Source organism: Curcuma longa, chromosome 7, assembly GCF_044706935.1.
Source record: "Curcuma longa cultivar G26 ecotype Majalengka, Jawa Barat chromosome 7, ITB_CL_G26_1.1, whole genome shotgun sequence".
In the NCBI taxonomy this organism is placed as follows: Eukaryota; Viridiplantae; Streptophyta; class Magnoliopsida; order Zingiberales; family Zingiberaceae; genus Curcuma; species Curcuma longa.
Window position 1 is genome coordinate 426,507 of NC_133867.1, and position 23,818 is coordinate 450,324.

Below are 23,818 nucleotides of genomic sequence, written 5' to 3' on the forward strand. Positions count from 1 at the left end.
AATTCGACATTGGCCTCTTTATCAGTTGGACATCAAAAATGTTTTTTTACACAGTGACTTGCTCAAGGAAGTCTACATGGAGCAACTTCCGTGTTTTGTTGCTTCTAGTCTTGTATGTCGCTTGCGAAAATCTTTATATGGCCTCAGTCTCCCAGAGCATGGTTCGGTAGATTTAGTGCTGTAATTCAACAATTTGACATGACTCGGAGTGAGACTGACCATTCTGCTTTTTATCGTCACTCATCTACTGGTTGCATCTACTTGGTAGTTTATGTCGATGATATTGTTATCATAGGTAGTGATAATCTCGAGATTTCATAGGTGAAACAGCATCTTTTCAAACATTTCCAGACAAAAGATCTCGGCAAACTCAAATATTTTTTGGGGATAGAAGTGGCACAATCCAAAGATGAGATTATCATATCCCAAAGGAAATATACAATGGATATTCTAGAAGAAACAGACATGTTAAACTCAAAGACAGTTGACACCCCTATGGATCCTAATATTAAGCTCATGCCAAATCAGGGGGAGCCTCTTTCAGATCCTGAACGATACAGACGATTAGTAGGGAGACTAAGCTACCTTACTGTTATTCGTCCGAATATCTCATTTGCGGTAAGTGTAGTTAGTCAGTTTCTCAACTCTCCATGTAAGGAACATTGGGATGCTGTGACTCGCATTATTCGATATATCAAAGACGCTCTAGGAAAAGATATTTTGTACGAAGACAAAGGACATACTCGAGTCGTAGGGTATTCTGATGCAGATTGGGCAAGTTCTCCCATTGATAGGAAATCTACTTTTGGTTTTTGTATATTTGTCGGAGATAACCTTATTTTTTGGAAAAGTAAAAAGTAGAATGTTGTGGCAAGATCCAGTGCAGAGGTAGAATATCGAGCTATGACCATAGCCAGTCAAGAGCTTATATGGCTCAAACATGTGTCTGTACCCGCCGAATGAGCCTCTCCTCATCAAGTCTCCTCCCCTCATTCATGCTGTGATTGCGAGCCCCGCATATGTGATGCACCAGAGCTACTAAGGCTATATATCGTGCCGAAGAAGCTGTGGAAGTTCTCCGGTATAGTTGTCTGAATGTCCTCAGCATACTCCGGTAGGTGGTCATCTCTGGTTCATGTGTAGCCATCCTTGTATCCGCCCCCATAAGGGACATGTGATGTCACATATGAAGAAAACATGCTCTAGGTCTCCTCTCGCCTGCAGAAAGTGCATCTCCTATCTGGTAAGTACTCCTGCGGGGCACGTACTGGTAGTCTCCCTCGGGCAAGTAGCCATAGTGTGAAGGCGTGACTCGGCTGAATAGTGCTATGCCAGATTGTCCTTGTCCATGGCTGTCTCAGTTTGACACCTCGGAAAACATCATACGCCCAACGAACGCCTCCTCGGCGCTCCTGAAACTAGGATGATAGGAGCTGTGCTGCCGCTGCTTGACTCCCCGCAGTGCTCCGGATATGGTCTCTAATAAGAAGTAGCTGCTTTAGGAGTGGAGAGTCATCGTGGCACGTTGTCCACTCCCAAAGTCCTACTCGCTGTAATTATCTGTGATGTATCCACCGAATCCATAGTGCGTCCTGCCTATCCTGAATGCGCCACAGAACCTTTGCCAGCAAAACAAGGTTCCAGGCCCATAGATCCCTCAGGCCAAGACCACCCTCAACTCTCGGACGACATAGCTCTGCCCATGCAATGAGTGGACGCTGAGAGGTCCACATGAACGATCTGCATATCCCATGTATATGATCTATGACTCCAATGAAAATGGGCCGGGTGGACATTCAATAACACTCTACCCCTTGAAGGACTGAGGCAACCAACTATGCTTTCCCCGCATATGATAATGTAGCCTTGGGCCATGATGTGACCCGCCTCGTCAAAGTGTCCAGTAGAGACGTGTAGTCTGAGATCCTGAGTTTCTGTGAAGCAATAGGGATCCCCAGGTATCAGAAAGGCATCTCCCCCTGCTGAAACCTAGTAATACTCAGAAGTCGGTCCCGAGTCAAGCTATCAACCCCTGCTATGTATATACAAGATTTGGCCACATTGGCCATGAGCCCTACCATCTGTGAAAACTGTCGTAAACATTCTACTAGGCGTGTGACCGAAGATGTATCGCTACGTGAAAGTAATAGTAGGTCATTAGCGTATACTAGGTGGGCAATCCGTAGGGGCTCACACATGGGGTGCAAGTGAAAATCTAGCCACTGTGTGCACCGCTTGAGGGACCGTGAGAAATACTCCATGCAGAGTCCAAAAAGGTCCCCCTATCTCAATCCTCGGCCACCTCGAAAAAATCCATGCAGGTTCCCATTTATCACTACCGAGAAGGATGTGGTGGAAATATACTCCCGGATCCATGTGATAAAGGTGGTGGGAAGACGTAGGGCTATAAGGACATCTTGCAGGAAATCCCAATGAACTGAATCAAAAGCCTTCTGAAGATCCACCTTCAACGTGGAGCGGGGTGAGATGCACTTTCTCGTGTACCTTCGTAGAATCTCCTACGTGAGGTGTATATTATCTGTGATAAGACGACCTCTGACAAATGTTGTCTGGGCAGGGTGTAGGAGCATGTTTGTCACCTTAGTTAATCGGCTGGCAAGTAGCTTTAAAATCACCTTATAGAAAACTATGCAACACGATATAGACCAGTAATTCATGAACCGTAGTAGCATGACCATTCTTAGGGATTAAGGCTATCAGGGTATGATTCCATGATCTGAGTAATTTGCCACTCTGGAAAAACTCCTGTATAGCTGCAGTAAAATCCACACCCACTGTGTCCCAAGAATGTTTGAAGAATTTTGAACTGTACCCATCTGACCCTGGTGCCTTAAGATCACCAATATCAAACAATGCATGCTTTATCTCATCCGCAGATGAAAATCTAAGTAATCGGGCATGCTGAACCTCTGGGAGAGTCCTGCTAAACCTCATGCAATCTGGCTGGAAATTTGTGTGTGCAACCTGAGAGCCCAACTGGGTCTGGAAATGTGCTACAAACTCTCTGGCCACGTCCTCCTGGGTGGTAGCTAAACTCCCATCGCCTCGCTCTATGACCACAATTTCCCTCCTCTTGTTATTGCGCTTGACCATGAAGTGAAAAAAGGTAGTATTTCGATCAACCTCCCTGAAATACTTGTGCTTGGCACGTTGCTGGTAGAATAAATATTCAACCTGTGTAAGTCTGTCAGCTACCTTCCGTGCCTCAAGGAAATCATCATCTACCCACCCCTGCATTAAAGTCCGCTGCTGCACCTCCTCCAAGTGTTGTAGTGCCACTCTCGCTCTCTCTTGTATGTGCTGAAATTCCTGTCTATTAAGCTGCTTGAGAGGCCCCTTCAGATAGAGGAGTTTTTGTTTGAGGGTGTACTGTGCTGTCCCTGTAACCGTCCCCCTGCTCAAGGATGACCAACACTGCTGTACTGTCTGCACGAAGCTAGGATGGGTGGCCCACATGTTGAAGAATTTGAATGGCTTAGGACACCTTTCTTGACTATCCAGGATGGAGACGATGCATGGTGTGTGGTCAGAAATGACATCTGGGGGCCTAAACTCTGCATAACTGCTCCTATCCTACTTGAGCCAAAGGGCATTAACCATTGTCCGATCCAATTTTCTCACCACATGCCTATTAGTCCAAGTAAAGCGGCATCCCGATGAGTGCATGTCTTCTACCCCTGCCTGTAGCACAAACTCCTGAAAGTTAGCTGTAGCATGTGTGGTGACCTCGAGTCCTCCCTGCTTATCAGCCGGTGACAAATGGGAATTGAAGTCTCCCAAGAATAGCCATGGTAAGGACATGCCTACTGCTATCTGATGCAATCCCTCCCAAAGTCGGCGTCGACTGGTGACTGAGAGTTGTCCATACATAAACGTCACTGCATAGTGGGTCCCCGTAACTCTGTGTTGGATGACCGTGTAGATGTACTGATCATGCCACTCTTGAATCTCTAATGCGACGCTCTGACTATCCGATAGGATGAGTATTCTGCTTCCATCCGTGTCCCCAACATGCTGCTCACATTCCTAATGTCGGAAGATTCCAGATTTGAGCTTTTGGTATACTGTGGCTGTTAGCTTTGCCTCCATAATGCCCAACACGCTCAATTTATCTCGTTGAAGAAGATTCAGAATCTCCTTCTGTTTGAGGCTGAAGAAATTGATGATCACTTTTCTTCTTCTTCAGAAAAATTTACATCCTAATATATAGAGTATACATCTACTAAAACTAGGAAACCAAATATCTACAAATTTGGAAGACAATAAATTATTTGATAGACAATCAATTAGTTGATTATAATTTCCTACAAATTAGGAAGACAATCAATTAGTTGATTGTAATTTCCTAAATTCAATACTACCCAAAAAGCTAAATAAATCTGAATCTTTTCTAAATATAGAAACTAAATTTCATATTTCTACACTCCCCCTCAAGCTGGGTTGTATATGTTATACAAACCAAGCTTGGAATTCAAATCATTGAAGCTGACTCTTGGAAGTTGCCTTGGTGAGGACATCAGCAATCTGCTGTCTTGTAGGAATGTAGCTAAGCTGAATGATTCCTGTGTTGACCTTTTTAGAGATAAAATGACGATCAATCTCAATATGTTTCGTCCTATCATGATGCACTGGATTTTTAGCTATACTGATGGCTGCCTGACTGTCAGTAAACATCTTCACCAGGGCTTGATCTTCAATATTGAGTTCCCTTAGCAATCTTTGTAACCACATTCCTTCGCATATACCAAGAGCAAGAGCTCGATATTCCGATTCTGCACTGCTGCGAGAAACCACAGCCTGTTTCTTGCTTCTCCAAGTGACAAGATTCCCCCAAACATAGGAGCAGTAACCAGTAGTTGACCTTCTATCAGTCTGTTCTCCTGCCCAGCTTGCATCTGTGTAAATCTCAACTACACGACTTTCACTCTTTTTAAACAGTAACCCATGACCAGGAGTCATCTTCAAGTATCTCAAAATTCTAATTACTGCATCTAAATGATCCTTAGTTGGATTATTCATATGTTGGCTGACTACACTCACCGAATAAGCAATGTCGGGCCGAGTGTGTGATAGGTAAATGAGTTTTCCAACCAGCCTTTGATACCTACCCTTGTCAACTGGTGTGCCTTCTTCACTTCGATTCAATTTCTTTGTAGAATCCATAGGTGTATCAGCAGGTTTGCAGCCAAGAAAACCAGTTTCATTCAACAAGTCCAGTATATACTTCCTTTGTGATATAACAATACCCTCCTTTGATCGAGCCACCTCCATTCCGAGAAAATATCTCAGTATCCCGAGGTCTTTGATTTCGAATTCAGTTGCCAACAGTTTTTTCAGCCTAAGAATTTCTTCTGAATCATCTCCAGTAAGGATGATATCATCCACATAGACTATAAGAATTGCCATTTTTCCTCCTGATCCACCTTTAACAAACAATGTGTGATCTGCCTGACATTGTGAATACCCATTAGCTGTCAAAGTCTTAGCAAATCTCTCAAACCATGCGCGAGGAGACTGCTTTAAGCCGTACAATGACTTCTTTAATTTGCACACCAAGTTTCGGTTTGACTTATTTTCTAGTCCAGGAGGTATGATCATGTAGACTTCCTCTTTGAGATCTCCATTCAAGAATGCGTTCTTGACATCAAGTTGATATAATGACCAATCTTGATTTACTGCTAAGGACAGTAACACTCGAACTGTGTTTAGTTTGGCCACTGGTGCGAAGGTCTCTTGATAGTCAATTCCATAGGATTGAGTGAACCCCTTAGCCACAAGTCTTGCCTTGAACCTGTCTATACTCCCATCAGCTTTGTACTTGACAGTAAAAATCCATTTACACCCAACCGGATTTTTTCCAGGTGGTAGTGTTGTCAAGACCCAGGTGTTGTTGTTTTCTAAGGCCCAAACCTCTTCTTCTACAGCTTTCTTCCATTCTGGTCTTATGAGAGCCTCCTGAATAGATAGGGGCACTTTGACACTGTCCAGATTTGTGACAAATGCCTTGTAAGATGGAGACAACTTTCCATATGCAACATATCTTTGAATTGGATGTTCAGTGCATCTACGGATCCCTTTTCTATGAGCAATGGGCAAATCTGAATCATCAATTATAGAAGCAGGAGTATAATTAGGAGAGGAATCCATACCATCGTGAGTGTCAGATGCAGTGGAGTTTGGTTCTTGTGTTTGAGAGTGCTGAGTTTGCAAAAATTCTCCGGTTTGCTGGGTTGTTCTCCTTTTGTAGACACGAAGCTCAGTGTTATTGGTATCAAGTTGCAATGGATTTTGGGTTTCTATAGTGACTGGGTTTTGAAAAGGTGCAAGGACAGGAGTAGTACTAGACTCTAAAGGAGTAACACTAGAATCAGGAGTAATACTGGAATTTAAAGGCTGATCGAATGGAACAAAAACCGATTGAGTATCCTGAAGTAGATCCCAAATCTGATATTCTTTGGAACTGTTCTCCCCCTGAATGTCAAATTTGGGAAAGTATGATTGACTCTCGAAGAAGGTAACATCCATGGAATTGTAGACTTTCCTAGTAATAGGAGAATAACATTTATAACCTTTTTGATGAGAAGAGTACCCTAAAAAAATACACTTGAGTGATTTTGGATCGAGTTTGGTACGATGACTATGATGAATATGGACGAAGGCGGTGCACCCAAAGATCCGAAGAGGAAGATCAGAGGTAAAAGCAAGAATTTGAGGATGTGTTGTGGTGAGAACATGACGAGGTGTTTGGAATTTTAAAACACGACTTGGCATCCGGTTGATGAGATATGTGGCAGTAAGTACAGCCTCCCCCCAAAACTGTTTAGGAACATTGTTAGTGAACATATTGGCACGAGCGACTTCAAGCAAGTGTCTATTTTTCCGTTCAGCCACTCCATTTTGTTGTGGAGTGTCTACACAAGAACTTATATGAACAATTCCATGTTTTGACAAGTAAGGACCGAGAATGGAGTTGAAATAGTCCTTTGCATTATCAGTTTTGAGAACTTGGATTTGACATCTAAACTGGGTTGAAATCATGGTATGAAAGGATTGAAAAATTGTGGCTGTTTCAGATTTTTCTTTCATGAGAAATGTCCATGTGGTTCTTGTATGATCATCGATAAATGTTACAAACCACCGAGCCTCATTGATGTTTTTCACACGTGATGGCCCCCAAATATCACTATGAATGACTGAAAATGGATGTGACGGTTTGTATGATAAACTTGAGTATACATGTCGTGTATGCTTTGCTAGTTGACAAATATCACACTGATAATAATTGAAATCTTTATTGATGAACAAATGAGGGAACAATTTTTTAATATAAGCAAAGTTTGGATGACCAAGGCGATAGTGCCACAACATGACTTGACTCTCTACTAGGACAGACTTAGAATTGAGAACAGATACGGAATTAGAAGCAAACTTGACAGACTTTGGATTTGACTCAGAATCACAACTTGATTGATAAACTTGTCTACCTGGGAGATTCTTTTGGTTGAGTAAATAAAGTCCTCCATGCATATCAGCACTGCCAATCACCTTCCCCGAATCCACTGCCTGAAAAACACAAGAATTGGAATGAAACTTAGTAAAACAGTTGAGATCCCGAGTGATCTGACTGATAGAAAGTAGATTGCAATTTAACTTTGGAACAAAAAGAACAGATGAAAGATGTAAGTCTTCTGTAATATGTATAGATCCTGTTCCTGCTACTGCAGAAATTGTGCCATCTGCAATTTTTACTCCTGAGTGACTAGAACAAGGCTGAAAGTTTGTAAGAATGCTGGAATCTCCCGTCATATGGTTTGAGGCTCCTGAATCAACAATCCACATCCTTGGCTGATCAGTTTTAACGCACAAAGCAGAAGACAGAGTACCTTGATGTGCAAAAAGGCTAGTATGTTGCTCAATCGGAGAACCAGATTTTTGGTTGGACCCAGGAGTCTGACTAAACATCTTTTGTAGTGCTTCAATTTGCTCCCTTGTAAATGGAATGTTTTCTGCACTCTTTTCTGTTGATGCAACAACATTGGCACGAGAATCTTTATCCTGCCGATTGGAGGGCTTCCAATCAGTAGGTCTTCCATGCAATTTCCAACAAGTTACCTTCACGTGTCCAGGTTTTTTGCAATAATCACACCATGGACGACCTTTTCCAGGCCTATTGTTCTGTGAATGGCTATGAGTAAATAGGGCTGAACCTTCAATTGCAGAGGTGATTGTGGCTTCGGGCAACATTAATTTCTTCCTGCTTTCCTCCCTTCGGACCTCTGCAAAAACTTCCCGAATGGTGGGAAAGGGTTTCATCCCTATAACTCTCCCCCTGACTTCATCTAAGTCTCTATTTAGGCCAAGAAGAAACCTTATAGTCCGTTTTTTTTCAACAATTTGCCTGATAGATAGATGAATCATTAGTACACTTCCACGGATGTGTCTCATACAAATCCAATTGCAACCAGCAGCGAGTAAGCATGTTAAAATACTGCGTCACATTCAGGTCTCCCTGTTTTAGATTGTATAGTCGTGTCTCAACCTCAAATAATTCTGAGGTATTCTCTGTGCTGGAATAAGTTTCACGAGCAGCATCCCATATCTCCTTGGCTGTTTTATGAAGCAGAAAATTCTCTCCAACTTCAGTGGTCATAGAGTTTATTAACCATGACATAACTAGATGATCATCAGTCTTCCTTGAGCGAAATTTTGGATCTGTGGCCTCTGGAGCAATGGTTTCACCAGTAAGATGTCCATCCTTGCCTCTGCCACATACGAACATGAACACAGACTGAGACCATTGTAGAAAGTTTTGGCCATTTCAGTTTGTGATTGGTAACAAGGTGTGGAGAGAAATCTGGAATGGATGAAACCGCAAGAGGGGACTCTGATTTAGAAGTCACTTCCGAGAAAGTCGAGGGAGACGTCATGCTGCTAGAAAACAGAAAAGGAACGAAAGGAAAAGTTCACCCAGAAAATGAACGATGAACTATAGCTCTGATACCATAAAGAAATTGATGATCACTTTTCTTCTTCTTCAGAAAAATTTACATCCTAATATATAGAGTATACATCTACTAAAACTAGGAAACCAAATATCTACAAATTTGGAAGACAATAAATTATTTGATAGACAATCAATTAGTTGATTGTAATTTCCTACAAATTAGGAAGACAATCAATTAGTTGATTGTAATTTCCTAAATTCAGTACTACCCAAAAAGCTAAATAAATCTGAATTTTTTCTAAATACAACAACAACAACAACCAAGTCTTATCCCACTAAGTGGGGTCGGCTATATGGATCTTTTTACGCCATTGAGCTCTATCTCCTATTATATCATCATTTATATTTAAATAAATTTTATCTTGTTTTATTGTTGCTAACCAAGTCTTTTTTGGTTTACCTCGCCCTCGTTTGATATGCGTATTTGTCATAGTTTCACACCGTCTAACTGGAGCATTTATCGGTCGTCTAAGTACATGTCCGTACCACCTTAAACGTGTCTCACGAAGTTTTTCCTCAATAGATGCAACTCCAACTTTCTCTCTAATGTTCTCATTTCTTATTCTGTCCATCTTCGTATGTCCACACATCCATCTTAACATCCTCATCTCCGCAACTCTCATCTTTTGTTCATGTGCTCGAGTCATAGCCCAACATTCAGCGCCATATAACATGGCAGGTCTAACTGCCGTTTTATAGAACTTTCCTTTAAGTTTTAGAGGCACTTTACGATCACATAAAACACCTGATGCTCTCCTCCACTTCAACCATCCTGTTTGTATTCTATGTAAGACATCTCTCTCAATCCCTCCATCAGCTTGCAAAAATGATCCTAAATATTTAAAACTCTCAGTTCCAGACAACTCATCATCTCCTATTTTAATAATTGTCTCATTACGTTCAATATTGCTAAACTTAAATTCCATATATTCTGTCTTTACTCTACTAAGTCTAAAATCTTTCTCTTCTAGTGTTTCTCGCCAAGATTCTAATTTGGCATTTACTCCCTCACGTGTCTCATCTACCAATACAATATCATCTGCAAACAACATGCACCATGGTACGGTATCTTGAATGTGTCCAGTAAGTTCATCCATGATTAGTGTAAAAAGATAAGGACTTAGAGCTGACCCTTGATGTAATCCTATCTTTATTGGAAATGCTTCAGTTAATCCGCCTGAAGTCTTCACTCTAGTCGTTACTTCCTCATACATATCCTTAATTAGGTCAATATATACTACGCTTACACCCCTCTTTTCTAGAATTCTCCATATAATTTCCCTTGGGACTCTATCATAAGCTTTTTCTAAATCAACAAATATCATATGTAGATCTTGCTTTTACCCTCGATACTTTTCAATTAGTTGCCTGAGAAGATGTATAGCTTCTATTGTCGACCTACCAGGCATAAACCCAAATTGATTTTCGGTGACCATAGTCTCTTTCCTTAATCGTTTTTCTATTACTCTTTCCCAAAGTTTCATGGTATGACTCATTTATTTAATGCCCCTATAATTTGCACAATTTTGTACGTCCCCCTTATTCTTATATAAGGGAATTAGAGTACTTACTCTCCATTGATCTGACATTTTCTTTGTTTTCAATATCATGTTAAATAATTTTGTAAGGGAATCTTTTCTAAATATAGAAACTAAATCTCATATTTCTACAGAGGCCTTTGTTAAGGCCTCAAATGTTCCAAGAACCGATCTTCATGCTTGCTTTGAGGGTAGAACCCTCTTGGAACCTGATTTGAGTCTCCCTTCGTGTGTCCGAAGCTGTACTTCCTTACTGTCTGTAATGCAAGTTGGGACCTGTTTCTGCTGCAGGAACCAATTGTGCTGCCCCTTGATACCATGGTGTTGCTGCTAGGCCAACCACTACATGAAAGCTAGCTTCATTTGCCTCAAAACCAAGTGGCTCTCCCTCAGGAAATTGCTCTTTTGCTTCTGCTGCTTCACTGGTAGAGTTTAGGTTTTCCTGCTGTCCCTTAGAGGGATGAAGGCTGGATGAAGAGGTCCCTTTTAGATGCATACTGCTAGGGTTCTGAGACGTATCAGTTCTGTCCATAGTGGTCGGGTTGAGTAGATGGGGATGTGCATCAGTTGTGGCCTCACTAGTTTTCTGAAGTGAGCTACTTGCTGTCCCTGTTTTATCCCTCCTTCTCAACTGCCCTCCTTTTATGGACTTGGCTCTTGTGTGTACTCCACTGGTGCCATGCTGCAGGTGTTCAAAATCAGGTATGAGCTCCCCATCCTCAAGTTCTAAAATGGCTACAAAACCATTTGTCAATGTGATTCCTGATTCTGTGATATGTTCATTAGTTGTAGGCATGGAATGACTTGATTTCCTGGTCTTTGATCTTGTCTGTATAGTGCAGAAACTACCCTCTATGTGAGGCCTGTCCAGGAGAGTTATTGCTTCTCTGTTATTAGTTTTAGTTTTCCTAGTTTGGATGCCCTGCTGCTGTGAAGCTGTACCCTTTGTGCCAGTGTCAGACTCTTGTAAGTTTGCATCCGAAATTGGGCTGTGATCATCAGTCTAGTTAGTGGTTGATGCACTGTCAGTGGCTGTGGTTGAGAGGCTGCTTGCTTGTGAGTCTGAAGCTGTATCAGAGTGTTCAAAGTATGTGGAATCAGTAAGAGTATCAGTGTCTAATTCTGTGCCAGCCCTAGTGTCTAGCTGCTGTAAAATGGGGGTCTGTTGTCCTATGGTAGTGATAGTATGTTGAGGTGGCAGCTGGGGTTTCATTGCTTCCAATGTGTCAGTAGACAATTCAGAGATTGTGGCATCAGGCAACCTTGCCACTTGTACTGTACCTGTATCTGAAATGGCTGAAATTGCAGGGCCTGCTAATGTATCAGGTGTAGCTGAGGGTAGCTTAACTGTTGATTTTGTCACAGCAGGGGCCTTCATCACCTGGGTTAGTGTATCCGAAGAAGCTGTAGGTGGTGCTGTAGCCAGTGTATCAGTTGTTATTACAGCCCCCAAAGTATTAGAACCCTGTGCCAGAATGGCTGGCAGAACAGGATCTGTATCAAGTCTTAATGCAGTTCTTCTTGAGAGGAGTTGAGCAGAGGTCAATGCTGGCTGAGCTAAGTTCAGGATTGGCTGTAATCGTGTGTTACCTGGTGATTGAGCATGAGTTTCAGGGTCCACTGCCATTTGAATCATGGTATCAGATTTATCTGACTGAATCGTGTAAGTTTCAGAACTGGTTGTAAGGTTATCTGCTGGCTGAGCTAGGTTCAGAGATGTGTGTAATTGTGTGTTGCATGATGATTGAGTATAAGTATCAGAACCCACTGCCGTTTGAACCGTTGGTATCAGATTTAGCTGATTGAACTGCATGAGTTTCAGAAATGCTTGTCCTAGTATCAGTGTTCACTGCCTGTTGACTTAAAGTATCAGAAATCATGGCTGGCAGGGATTTTACTTCAGAAACCCTAACAAGATGCTTTAATGCATCTGAGATTGATTTTCTCCCATTTGACTCTACAGAATGCTTGGCACACACTGAGGATAAGGTGTCAAAGCAAGCTGGGGGGCTGACAGAGACTAGTGCTGGCTGAGCCCTGATATCAGAAAGCTCAATTGGCTGAAGTAATCTTGTAGATTGCAATGCTGACTGAACTGTACCATCTGAAGGACCGGTTGTCTGGGCTTGAGTGTCAACCTTCAGTAATGGCTGAGCTAAAGTATCAAACTGTTCTATTGACTGAGATAGCGTGCCAGAAATAACAGCTGACTAAACTGAGATTTCAGATACCTTTGATGATTGGTCCAAGTTATCAGTTATTTTCAAAGAGTTAGCTGGTGCAATCTGGAGCAATGATCCTTGGTTTGCCCCTACAGTCACTAGTATCATCTGAGGACAAAGTATCAGAGGGAGCAGATTTCCTTAAAGTTGCTGAACCTGTGCCATCCAAGCTCAATTGCTGTGGAACCCGAGCTGATTCTTTCCCTTGCCCCTGCCGCAACTTGAGTTTGACCTCCTCTAATGTTCTGGTGCTAAATCTTGCATTCCTCTGGCCTCTCAGGCAGGGTGAGCCCTGAGATTGTGTCCGTGTACTGTAAATGCCTTGAATATGTGCTTGTGACTCCTCTTCAGTCTAAGGCCCTAGCATCTGTGTGACCTTTTGAGTTGGGGAATCCTTTTGTTTCCTGATGTTCCTTTTGCATAGCTGAGTTGGGGAATTCAACCAGATGTATCATCAAGCTCGTGTATGACTGAAAGTGTTCGCGCAGCTTGTGCCGATTTCTGAAGCTGTTTCTGAAACTGCATTCCGAGCATGCCATTTTCAGGCGTGCCATGTTTAGTAGTTGTTAATTTAGTCAGCTTGCCCACCGTGCCAGGAGTCTGACCTTGGGAGCTCTGTAAATGTGCACCTGTCATTGTGGTTTCTAAGGGAGCTACCACCACATCCTTGCCACTGCTGAAAGTCTGATATTCACCAGAACAGTAACCATGGCGCTCTTATTAATTAGTAGCTTGCCACGTAGGTGCCCAATTCCGAGTTGAACTAGTTATGAGCCCCGTGCTCAAGGTATGTATATAGTATAGGGAGACCCATGTGTGCTAAAATCACTGTATCGAGATGCCTCCCACTTTGTGGCACTTCGTTCACTCCTCTACCTCTGCCTCTCCCACTCTGCCTCTCCGTAAGAGTATGAAAGAAGCCTGCCCTGCTTGTGCACTGGTCTGGTTGAAGTCTCTTTGTTTGGCTCATAAAGCATGGTTCTTATATTCTAAATCTCACTTTGCCTTACGTACACTACTCTATCCGGTGGACAGGGAAAGCTTGTCTTCTTTCTTCAACCTGAACAGTAGAAGTCAAATTGACACTCACACTCATTACTTAAGGGAAAATGGAGAAAAAGGAGGGCAAGAAAGTAGGGACTAGAAATAGCACTCGACCGAGCTAAAGCAACTATCCCCGCACCACAGCTTTCACAAACTCAGATTCTTGCACTTCAAGGGTACGCCATAGAGTAAAGGGGCTCATTACATTATGTGGTAAAGAATCCATGTCGCTAGCCTACTCTGAAAGCCATTTAGTGCGGCTCTCTAGAGTCCATTGGTGGCGTGGAGGTCGAGCTTTGTCTTCACCGGAGTCCTAGGCTTCGGATTATCTGACCCTCTTCTCCGTACAACCGATACTGTTTCTGCAACTGCGAGTGCCGAGCAATTTGTTCCCTCTATGCTGTCACGCACTGTCCTATTCGCCGCTCGTTCCATTCCCTACCGATGCTCGGTACATGTTTCCTTGAGAGGGGCCAAGACTTTCATTGTCTGAGATGGCCCCGCTATTGGTGGTGCTGTTGATGTGCCCGCCAAATCAAGTCGTGCATCAGTGCTAGCGCCTGCGGGTTGCCGTTGCAATTCCAATTCGGCAGTGCGATTACCATGTGGTCCAGTCGTCGTATCATCACACAAACCCCTCTGGGACGCGTCTGCATTCGGCAATTGCCTTTCATGTGTTCTTCGTGGGCAGTTTGCTATGTAGTGCCCCAGCTGCCGACAATCTGTGCATAACTTTAATATTGATTCAAACTTAAGATGCAGGCGTACCTCCCTCCCATCTGGGAGCACGACCAGCAGTAACGTCGACTTCGACCAATACTCGTGCGAAGTTGATTCGTTCCCGGCTCTTCTTGAATCGGTCAACATACAAGGGTATCCCAACAGCAGAGGCGACCTTGCTCAATCCCATCCGTATCCAACAATCAATGGGGAGTCCGTGAATTTGCAGCCATAGCGGTAGTTGGTTGTGCACAGCCGACTCAAAGGTGAAGAATGGTGGCATAGACTTCAGGTATAGAGGGCAACCATACATAACATACGGCCCGCCTTTAAGAATGGTGTCGCAGGCTTGCTTATCGGGGAATTTGAACACGAGCCATGCAGAGTCGTGCGTTAGCATCTGATGTGGTGTTGCCCATTGCCCGCTTTCACCGCTTTCCAGCCGGGAAAACGCCCCAGGAATCTCCCGACCAGATAGAAGCCAAACTTCCCTTCCATAGCATCCACATCCGTCGTGGTGAGCGCGATTTTGTTCCCCGGTGACCTCATTAGTGTGAGTGTCGTATCATCAGTGCAAACCCTGTTTTTCGTGAACAACTCAGACCATCGTCTGCGCGATGCTGAGGCATTGGCTTGGCGTCATGAGGGGGCTGCCGTTGGTGCCACCATCATTTCATTACTCACTGTCGCTGGCGCAGAGGCTACCGCCCCTTGCCTACCCTGTGCAATCCCATTGCTCTTTGGCATCGTCCCAGTTATCATGGTCGCTTTGTCATGCTCCAAGCGGCGTTCCACTGCATGTTGCGTTGCAATACCTCTGTCCGACGGGAGGCCAAGCCCAAAGGGGAGTGGGAACCACTGCGCCGGCGATCCTTGTCGCGACGGTTGCGCTCCATTACCAGCCACAAGGGAGAAGAAACGGGTACAGTATTTAAACCTACTGACGAAGAGAAGCCCTCCTCGTTGTCGATCAGTCCACCATGGCAATGTTGAATGGTGTGTCACCATGAATTGACTTTGTTCACTGACTTTGTTGACTTTCCGGCCACGAGGACACACCCGGTTTGAAGTGGAACAGGATGGATCTCAGTGAAAACCCGCACGAGTGAAGATCCTATAACCCGATCCGCAACTTTGAATTCAAATATGTCCCCACCTACCAGCCTCGTAAATCCCACGACCACGTCAGCTAACTCAAGCACTGTGCTTGGTCCGTTACGCGTGAGGAAAGACCCCTTCCAACGGTCTGAAGCTGTTGACCATCTTCGTTTTAGCGTCCGGCGGCCCTACTCCTTGTGCCGGCAACGGTATCGCCGGTGCTGCCCACCACCTACCTTCACTGTGACGGCCCCACCGTCCTGCTAGAACCGCAAAGGATCCGTAATAATCTCTACAGCCTGCCTCGTTACTTCCCTCAGCTCCATCGAAGAAGAAATTCAGACGCCGCCGTACGTGAAGACCCCAGTGTCTCTGCACGCCGGTTTGATTTGCGGCACCTGTCCCCAGTGAGTCACTCCTTTCCCTGATGCGGTCGGCACTCCGCTAATAGCACTTGTCTCCTCAATTGGTGAGGGGAGGTCGCACCTCCTAACAACGATGCTCAACGGAATCCGACGAGATTGGGGACGAAGGAGGTTCGGGTGGGGCCACAGGAGACCAACACTCTTACCAAATATGCCTGCAATCGTGATCCTACCTGTCTCCGTTGATCGAAACTCGGACATTTCCTTCCCTATACTCAAGCAAGTGGTGACCGCCGGCCAAATGAGCGGCTGCAAACTCTCAACTCACTACCGGTGGAGTTCCCTCTAGAGAGAAGGCAGAGCTTCTCAGCTTCTCTCTCTAGATGACTGACTGTATGTAAGAAGGGGAGCCTTGAGCAAGAAGGGGAGCCTTGACGCAACAGTAAAGTTACTGTCGTGTGACCTAAAGGTTATTGATTCAAGACTCGGAAACAATTTCTTGTAAAGTAGAGTAAGATTGCATATAATAGATTTTTTTTCAGGACCTCGCATTGAAGGGAGCTTCGCGCACTAGATTGCCTTTTATTATGATTGAACAACAACACACTTTGTTATATCATATGTGAAGCTACTTTGATTTACCATTTTTCTTTACTTATCAATTCTGATTTTACCGGTTCTAATCTGATCCTTTTACCATCCATTCCCTATACATGTACTGATTTTGAGAGTCATGCTTGGTAGATGAACTGAGATAGATAACTTTTTGAATCTTATACTGATTGATTAGATTGCAAAATGTATTTGCTTTCTTAGCTCATATGCAATTTGACTCTTGCCAATTTTGGATATGAAAAGCCAAATTATTGTTTGGGAAAATGACAGGTTAATGGTCGTGAAGTTGCTTTCATTTCTTGTTGGAGTAACAAGTTCAGGTTTGACAATTTTCCATACTAGTGAAAAGGATTGTGAACATCAGTGGTGATCTTTAGATGTCAACTTGGTTTAGTTTTCAAATCTAGGTTTTCAAAATCCTTGCCTTGCCTTCATGACAAAGTTCCTTTGCTGCTGAGGCTGCTATCAATCAATCTGTAGATTTGAAAAGAATTCCGGTTTGGCAGCTACCATTTTTTAACATGTAGTCTTTTATGTTTCCTTTTGTCTGTAGTATCACTGCTGGGGCGTGGCTGTGGCTGTGGTGCTCCACAAAGTACATTACCAGGGATCCTTAGAGGACTTCAAGGCGTTAAAACAGAGAATGATATCAACAGTGACAAAATTCCTAGCTATAGTTGCACAGCCTTTGGACTTTCAAGATTACCATTTTCAGACAAACCAACCACCTCAAACTATGGATGATATAGTGGAGTTGAGAATTGGTCCTCTCTCTCTCTCTCTCTCTCTCTCTCTCTCTCTCTCTAATATTTAAATTTCTTCTTACTTATTCCCTCTCCTTGAACAGTAAAAGCTTATATGACTTACAACTCCTATAGGCTCACATTTTGCGCTTTTGCCCAGATGAAAAAGGAAAAAGAGAAGTTGTTTCAGGGATCAACCAAGGATACACGGCTAAGAATGAGAATCACTCAAGAAATTTTGACCCAATATAAATTCAAGGGGGTAATATTCTTGGCTCTTTCTAGATTTATCTATAGTATTTCCTTTATCACAAAACTTTCCATGCAAATTCAGAATGCTGCAGCCCATGCAAGAGAAAAATTTGCACAGCCACGGGAGAAACTTGATGCATTAGTATGCAATATAATTTGTTTTTCCTTATGTGTGTTTACCTATTTGTGACCTTACAAACCTACTAAAAATTTTTGCATGCAATTCTTTGCTTCATATCCGTTGTTTTGATAAATAAAAATATATTAAATCCAAAGAAAAAGAGGTACAATCAGGATTAGGCAAGCCTAATCATCAACATTAACCGTCCCCAGCCTCTAGTCATTAATTATGTTTGACGCAACGTTAGAATAGAGTATACTTCTAGCGATCAATATACATGAGTTTGCACACTCCTGAAGATCTTCTCAATATCTAACTATTCCTCTAAAAAAACTATTTCTTGCTCACCAAATATAGTGAATCATGGAAAACAAGACTGACGAGCCTTTGTCATCATCCTACTCCCTCGATAGTATCTCCCAAAGATTCGTTTCATTCGCCTATATGTAGACATCTCTTGTTGCATATGAAATCAATATTTGATCCTTCTCCAAAGCTTCGCAATAGGGGGCATCCAAAGAAAAGATGTTCCTGTGACTAGCACTTGATGATAGAAGGTGCATTGTCGATCCTCCAAATACTCCTGTTTGCCTCTAGTGGGAAAATGTTCCTGCGTCAGTATTCAGAATGTAACTGTATGACTTGACATAGTATATGCCTTTCACATTGTCCGAGCCCATGATTTCTTAGCACTAGGTGCTTAAAGAAATCATAAATCCAAGCCACTCCATCATCCAAAGCAAACCAATCTGCTAACATGTCCAGTAGCCCCTGACCCTCTAACAGCCAACAAGATAAGATCCCATATCTGAAGCAACCACTTAATCAACAGAGAATTTGTGTGTGCTACCTCCCAGGACCATATATTTGTGTGCTTACGGTAAGCGTGATGCACCCAATTTATCCAAAATGCATCCTCCTTGGCCTGTACAAACATAATTCTTTTAGCCAAGAGGGATAAGTTCCAAGCACGCAAGTTTTGAAACCCCAACCCTCCTTCATTAGGTATGTACATGTCTACTCATGAGACTGGTGGATATTTAGATATTCACATGGAAGACCTGCATATGTTGTAAATACAATCAATAATACCCATAGAAAGTTGTAAGATAGATAACTAGAAAGACTTCACTCCCTGAAGCACAAAGGTAATGAGCTATGCCTTGCTCGCATAAGATAGTATTTTCCAAGGTCAAGCATTTGTCCGTCTGACTAGTGAATCCAGTAGGGGCTATAATTAGAATCCAAGTCGCTCTACAGCTAATGAAATTCTGAGACATTTGAATGGCATGGAACCCTGCTAAAAGTCCGTAATGGTAAGTAGGTGCATACACACCATATCATCAACTCCAGTTGGTAGATACATGACTTTAGCCTATTGATATGAAGATTTGATGCTGCGCCAAACTCCTATAAGGAAGTAGTCAGTGTACCAATTGAATTTGCATCCCTTTTGTTGTAAAGAAGTAGATTGTCTATGTTGGCCAAATGAACTTGTCTAAGGTGAGTGCACCGAGGGTGGAAACGAAAATCAGGATAACTTGTGTGTTGTTGTAGTTGTCTCCCAAATATTTCTACACATATACCAAAAAGATATGGTGATAAAGCCTCTATCTCAGGCCTTTGGCTCCTCGGAACAGGCCAAATGTCCTCCCATTAAATGGCTACCGATAAGGATGTGGTAGTCACATACCATAATCTTTTTGGGAAGTGTAGTCCAATAAGGACCTCACGTAGGAAATTCCAATGTACCGAATCAAAATCCTTTTGAAGATCAATTTTCATAATGCATGTTGAAGAAATCCACTTTCTGTTGTATCTTTGAAAGAACTCCTGAGTCATGTGAATATTGCCAGTAATAAGTCATCCTTGTACAAAAGCAGCCTGGGAATGATGTAATATCTGATCCACTATTTGTGGACATTCTGCTTGCTAGGATTTTAGAAATAACCTTGTAGAAACCTTTTAGAAATAACCCTGTAATCTGTTGCTTTGTTCACATGGGCTAACTTTTGGACAAGAGATATCAAAGTATGGTTCCATCTTTTGAGCAATTTACCGCTGTTGAAAAACTCCAGGATTGCAGTAGTAAAGTCCCCTCCAACCGTGTCCCAAGTTGCTTGAAAAATTTTGATCCGTAGCCATCCGATGTCGGTGCCCTCTGATCCCCTAGTGTTGCTTTGATTTCCTTAGTTGTGGGGAGATGAACAATCTGTTCTTGCTGGTCAAGACTTAAATTTCATCCAAACTATAGGCAATTAAAAGGAAAAGCTGTTGATTTCCTGCTATACCGAGCAAGCTTTGGAAATGTGCTTTGAATGCCTGGACCACCTCTATAAATGATTCTGTAAGGCTGCCATCTTCTTTCTCCATAATTGTGGCCTTATTCCTTTAGTTGTTTCTTTTTATGAGTGCATGAAAATAAGAGGAATTGCAGTTCACTTGCTTGAAATATCCCAGCTTAGCCCATTGCATGCAGAAGCTACGTTTGACAGCATTTAAAATGGGCTACCAATCTGTTCTTGCTGGTCAAGACTTAAATTTCATCCAAACTATAGGCAATTAAAAGGAAAAGCTGTTGATTTCCTGCTATACCGAGCAAGCTTTGGAAATGTGCTTTGAATGCCTGGACCACCTCTATAAATGATTCTGTAAGGCTGCCATCTTCTTTCTCCATAATTGTGGCCTTATTCCTTTAGTTGTTTCTTTTTATGAGTGCATGAAAATAAGAGGAATTGCAGTTCACTTGCTTGAAATATCCCAGCTTAGCCCATTGCATGCAGAAGCTACGTTTGACAGCATTTAAAATGGGCTACCCAAGTGTTGTATTTCCATTTAATTGTCAGGCATTACGTGAACAGTCAGCTCAGTGTCCTATACCTCATCTAGACGCTGATGCAGCAGCTATCCTTGCTGAAATGTGCTAAAAAAATTTTCGACATTCAGTTGCTTCAGATCTAGCTTCAACAGCTTCAAAATCCTCTCAAGATGAAATTGTGCGGTACCTCTATAAATCTGTCGATTGTATGTTACCCATTTTGTTTCAACGAGCTGTGAGAGTGTCATGTTTGGCCCATATGTAAAGAACTTGAAAGCTTTAGGAAATTAGTTGTCACCATCTAGAATGGTGACTATGCAAGCTGAATGATCGGAGAGACAACCAATGGAGTGAAGTTTGAACCTATAGATGAGACAAAAAAAATTTAGTGTTCGATCTTGTAACTAACATAATGAGATAGTGAGGAATGGGGGTGCAAACATACCCAATCAAGCTGAATAGTATAAAAATATTGATATTCAAGTTCAAGCTTAATATGTGTGCTATTTGAATTCGGTATGAAGTTCGAAGATACAAATAATTTTGGCTTAAACTCAGCTCAAGTTTGGTTCAAAGATACAAATAATTTTAGTTTAAACTCAGCTCAAGTTTGGTTCAAGTTGTCTAAAGCTTGATTCAGCATATTCAAACCAAAGTTGTGTACAATAGAATACATATATACAGAATGTTACCAAAATATCATCAAAGTAGATGTTACCAAAATATCATCAAAGTAGATAGAATAAAAATTTCACCAATAATTTGAAGATAGAATAAAATGTTTACTAATAATTTGGAGATTGATAAAATTTAGACAAGTCCAATAATTTGGAAGATATAAACAAAGTGATACAAAAGCAAATCAAAGTTAGCTTATATGTTTTGAAATATGTAACTCCTACAAAATCGAGCCAAAATCATATTAATGGTGAAAAACATTTGGAATACAAATCTAAACCGGATAAAGTAGAGCTTATGATTTAAAATCTCGTATTGTATTAAGTGGCAGAAGTCGATCGGCACAACACAACATCCAGCACAAGACCACCCTGAGGTCACATGGAGGCCATGTGCGAGCCTTACGACTGCGCAGAGGCCATGGGCGAGGTTTTTTTTTCAATTTTAAAAATATTTTTTTATTTTTTTAATTGTGAATTTTTTTAATGATTTATTTTTTCCTCTGAATTCTTTCTCCTTCCTCCCCATATTTTACACTTAAAAACATGAGAAATATTTTTTTCTTATTTTTCCTCATTAATACATAGAAAAAAAATCTCTTTAAATTGATTAAAATAAATTAAATTGAATTTAATGTAAACCTATTTGATCCTAATTATTATGTATAAACTTTAATTAATCATAAATAAAATCTTATTCAAATTTCATTATAAAATTATTAGTTTAATCTAATAATAATATTTATAGTAATCAAATATTATAATCTCTTGCGACTTCCCAAGTCAAGTTGTCATTGCATTTATATATTATTTTATGGTGTAAGAGTTTAGTTTTACGATCCGTATGAGTCTTCTGGATTTGTCGTTGCATTTTATCATCGTTTCTTTTGAATTTTTCATCGTATGTTGGTTTATTCAATATAGGTTGTGAGATGAGAAAGACAGCGGGATGAATCCTCCAAGCAATTGTAAATAAAACCATTTTTGTATATCTAATTCATTCCTAAAAACTCATAGTAGTTGTGTCAAGCAGGTGATATTTAATTTTGTTACGACTTCTAAACAAAATCAAGCACGTGGTCGGTCACGGAGATGCCCTGCTAGATTTGTAGAGTCGAAGAGTTCCGAGGATATTAGGGATAGTCCGGAGCAGCCCCAAAATCTTCCGGTTACGGGACAGGGTTATCAAGCTCAGGAGGAACCGTTGACAGATCCAGTACCAGCTACTGCTAGTAGGACTATGGACAAGAGCTGAATACCGTTGCTAGTAAAATTCGTTAATGATCGAGTTACCATATTTCACGGGGGATCTGACTCGTGGATGGTTCGATCTTGGTTGGAGAATTTGACGGATACTTTCGCGTATATCACATGTACTGAGGTGGAGAAAGTTGAATTGGTTATATACCACTTTTGTGATCAAGCTATCACTCAAAGAATCAGAACTCCCAAATCTTTGGTCAGAAGAGACAAGCTCAGGAATCAGAGCTGGGGGATTCTTCGAGACGACAGAAGGTAAATGACCATCTTCAGGATCTTTAAGTGGGTCCCAGCATAATCAGAGTGAGGATATCATGGAGAAAATGCTTTCGGTGTGGATCCCGTAGTCATCATATATGGGATTGTCCGTTAGATCAAGCTGTCTACTATTATTATAAGCATCCTAGTCATACGATCAGGGATTGCACTCTAAGAGCTCAACTGGAGCTCACCAATACTACCCCTTCAGAAGGACAATCTACACAGCCACGACAACAAAGGGTGCCACTGAGGTTCAGAGCACCTTGTCAGCAACAATCATTGTCGTCTCTAGGGAAACTGTACCAGTTACACGGGAGAGAGTATGAAGTATTATCGACAACTCAACAACCAGATACCTGTTATTCGAGGGCCCCGATGCAACAACAGCTACCAACAATATCTCTGAGTCAAGTTTAACTAGAGCGGAGGCAGCCTATATCTCATTCAGCTACCCCACTGGCCAATGCAGAATTTAGACACGTTTATGCTATGACCAGAATAGAGGTACAACGGAACGAGAGATGGGTCAATTAAGTTATAATTTCAATTGCTACAGTATTTTCATACTATAGTAGGTAGATAGTAACTTTGGAGATCAAATTTTTGTTAGTGGAGGAGAATGTCAGATATCAGAAATTAGTTATTTATTTATTTAATTATTTGATCAGTTTTGAACCAACTTAGTTTGATTCAGGATGGAAGAAAGTTTGGAAAAACGGAATAGATGAAAATTTTCGTCTTGGGAAGACGAATCAAATAAAACTGATTTGGGTCAAATCAGAGATCGTTTGGTTAGTGAACCAAGCTAACCAAAATTGAACCTAATTCACTACAATAATCGGTTCAAGGAATTACAATAAACCTAACCCGGTTTTGCCCAAACCTTAACCCTAATTTAAAAGTATTGTGCATTCCTCGTTATAACTAATCTCGCCCGCCTCTTCTCCGCGTGATCGCAACTGTCCACGCGATCGCAAACGTTGCTCCTTCGCACGACGTTCTTCTGCACGACCGCGTCTGCTCGCGAGGATCTCTGTAAGAAACCTATAAAGACAGTCG

The 23,818-nt window shown here is 41.9% G+C and overlaps 1 protein-coding gene across 8 annotated transcripts in view; it reads left to right on the top strand.

The window, feature by feature from the left end:
• The window catches only part of LOC141832158 (uncharacterized), a 40,205-nt gene extending 19,546 nt beyond the window's left edge, over positions 1-20,659 (top strand). For 2 of the 8 annotated variants that reach the window (XR_012602101.1, XR_012602102.1), the window contains exons 7-8: positions 17,181-17,391; positions 17,531-17,794. The gene's annotated coding sequence lies outside the window, so the exon portion shown is untranslated. Of the gene's footprint in view, positions 1-10,854; positions 11,432-16,897; positions 17,092-17,180; positions 17,392-17,530; positions 17,795-20,589 lie in introns of those variants that run through there. The other 6 variants (XR_012602099.1, XR_012602097.1, XR_012602098.1 and 3 more) reach the window with 6 other exon arrangements.
• The last annotated feature ends 3,159 nt before the right edge of the window (positions 20,660-23,818 follow it).